The following is a 3,186-nucleotide window of genomic DNA, read 5'->3' on the forward strand; positions in this document are numbered from 1 at the left end:
TGTTTTTCCTTTTTTGTCAGCATCTTTTAAGGAACACTTTTCAGCTAACAGCACTTTAACTTCTATTTTTAATCTACCAGTCTCCTGGGTCTGAGAATTGCTTAGCACCCAATTTTATTGCGGAATGTACCGTCTTTCGCGTGTCAGCTTCACTTTTCAGGTTACAGCTACATATTTGCACGAAAAATGCTTGTCTGTCTTTGGGCAGTGTAAAATGCCTTAAAGAGTTTTTATTTTGCGCTCTATTGTAAAGAATATGCCAGAAATGCTTAATTAAGTATATATATTTGCAATTTTTTACCAGGTGTATACGTCTCGAAAAAGTTAGTACGTTTATTAGGCATTAGATTTAATTTCACATATTACCTAATTCTCTATGCTGCTAAAGGCAGGAAATGAATTCACTAGTGAAGCTGTACTGTAGCGTCCCGAGACTTCCTTGAAGTCGAAAGAAGACATAAAACTCGGGGAAAACATGTATTGTCGATGTACAGTAGGGTTTGAGGCTACTGGAATGGCCCAAGGGCAGGGCCTCTCGGTGGAGGTTTAATCATGTGGCCTCCCAAGTGGACCGTTACCAAAACCGAGAGTTAAACAAATAAACAACGTATCTCCTAGTCACTCTCCTCTTTTGAGCGTCACCCTCGGGGCTCTCTTTGGTCAGCTTCTTGCGCCAGCCATCGTAACGTAGTCGGTGTTGAAAGAAAACACCGATCAGCCACCCATGACAGTCATTAAATTTGCCTGCAACCGAGGAGATACTCGACGGCAACGTCACTGATCACTCCTGACAATTCCACTGGCCCTGAAGTTTCATCCTGTATGGGAACTGTATTGAGGAGAGCTGGGGAATGTACTAGCCATCACGTATGTCGTCGCTAGTCCTAGGAGCCCTGACATCGTTCCGTAGGAGCAAGGTTTCGCGTCTATTTCTCCTTGCCACTTTGTTCCCAACTCATCCAGGTGGTAAAAGAGTGCATGAGGTATCGCGTGTTTACTTCTTTGACATCTTTAAATAGATACGGTAGGCAACTTCGTAGCAAGCTTCTCCAGCTAGTTCACGGCTAGTGCCGTTTCTGTTTTTAATACCTTTCCTACAGAACACGGGACTGGGTAGTTGCTGAAGGTGGACGTTATTTTCAACCCATTTGATGGGAATCGTCACAGATTCCCCATCCGCAGCATATGCCCTCCTTCCGTTACGCTAAGGCTTATCACCCAGCAGTAGAATTCAGGGCACCTACCCTTAGGGGTGGGTTCGCTTTCTGCTTCCACCAATGTGGCGCTCCAAGACTTCTGCGATGAAAGAAGACATGAAATTTTTGTTGACGTACAGTAGGGCTTGGGGCTATTGGTATGGTCTGGAGACCAGGCCGACCGAGGAAGGCATTGTATTAGATCTCCCTGTGTGGTCCGTTACCAAAAGCTAGAGTTAAACGAGCAATTAACTTATTATAGTTCGTTTATGCAATTTCGTAATCCTCGATTACACTCTCTCCACGCATCCACTGGTTTGTCTTTACATTCTCATCCTTTTTTCCTGCTTTTATGCCTTTTTTATCATTTAATTGAAGGTCTCTCCTTTGTGTAACGTACCAGGAAACAATAAAACGTGAAATTCCCACCTTAATTTGCCCCCTCAGAGCGGCGGTGGAATTGTTTGCGCCTAATTTATGCATCAGGGCGTTACTGGTCTTCTGCATAGGCTAGCACACTTTAAAAGGGCTATACAAAAGTTGTGATTTCACTGACCTCGAGAGTCCCTCTGAAAGCGCCACCGTTTAGGCATTAGGCTCACAACAAAAAAGTCTTGGTTGTGCGTGGATCCATATTAGCAAAACATGTGTTTAGAATGTCAATTGTTTGTGAAAGCAAGGGGTTGTTTTATTGGAGATGCTGGACTGGCAAAACATAAATCTAGGGTTAATCCTCTGGCTTGGATGAAGGGATCTAATGAACGGCTATTACTTACGCTTTTTAACAAACTTTCTACTATGGTGCATACAGATTTAAAGGTAAGCAGAATGGCAAGCAGGGCTGGATCGGCCGTGTCGTCCCCAAACACCCCACCGAAGCATGTCAGTCTGGAAATAATCCCAATTCCAAGGTGATTCTAATCAAGAAGTTCGTGTATTTTTAGAGCGACAACAATAATGGGATGGTAAGATGTTAGCCATAATTTTCCAGCCTTCAGGAGGCACACAATTCCTTCAGCGCCAAAGAACAAGTTGTGTGTGCCTTAAAGGTGTGGGGTGGAGTGATGGGCTGGTCGTTTGCTTTGCAAACGTTACATTTAATAAGAAAAAGATGCCTCTTCCAATCACAAGTCGGTAAATATAGCGAGCAATCCTATGCAAACAGCATCTGTTTAGACTATACCAGGAAGGAGTGTGGACTAGCAATGGTGGACTGAAACATATCTAGCCCTTATAATACACTAAATTTAAAACAAGCCATTGAAGAGAGTACTAGCGAGAACCATGGGAGTCTCTTTGCCTACGGTTGAGTGGTCTGGGTAGGGCTCCATTGCCCACCGGTGCAGAAGGCGCGGCGTAGGAGGCTAGAAAGTCTGTGTGATCTGGCTAATGAATGGTTTCCTCGTTCTCGCGCCATTCTCATCGCTCCTCATGCTTACTCTTTCGTAGCGTCTACCGTAACAGTAGTTGAGCGTTAAATATGCTTCCAACAGTAGCGACGCACCTCGTAAGCTTTGGGGGATCACCTGCCAATGTGGCTTTGAGAATCGCTTTGTACTACTGGTCGATGTTCTACACTGAGGAGATTTGCACGCCTTTCACTATGCTCTTCTCCCATCCCCTCTTATGCCATCTCAATTCTGCGCAGCTTCTTGCGGAGTGAAGTGTCATCAAATTGTCGTTTTACCGTGTACTTTTTTGCACGGTTTTACTTTCCAATTCGGTCAAATCTGACCTCACTTCTTTACTAGCCGTCATGCACCCCTTGGGATTGGGTAGACATCAAAGTCATCGCGGTTTTGGCACCTCTCCAATTGTCATTCTCTATAATTTGTCAGCCCACAGTAATTGACATTTTGACACAGTATCCAGTCAGTGAAAATTAAAATCCTTCGTCTTTTGAACTGGGTTTGCCTACCAACACTAATAAAGCAATGTCAGAGTCACCTTCAGAAGACGGTGCCAAATTGAATGCCAACTGTAGATGTGA

At 44.2% G+C, this 3,186-nt stretch overlaps 1 protein-coding gene across 1 annotated transcript in view; it reads left to right on the forward strand.

Moving 5' to 3' along the window:
* Positions 1-3,186, forward strand: part of EGR_09727 (Cadherin-related hmr-1) — a gene marked incomplete at both ends in the record, with an annotated part of 30,695 nt that overhangs the window by 26,756 nt on the left and 753 nt on the right. The gene's annotated exons all lie outside the window — the stretch shown is intronic.

The sequence above is a fragment of the Echinococcus granulosus genome, assembly GCF_000524195.1.
Source record: "Echinococcus granulosus chromosome Unknown EG_S00163, whole genome shotgun sequence".
NCBI lineage: Eukaryota > Metazoa > Platyhelminthes > Cestoda > Cyclophyllidea > Taeniidae > Echinococcus > Echinococcus granulosus.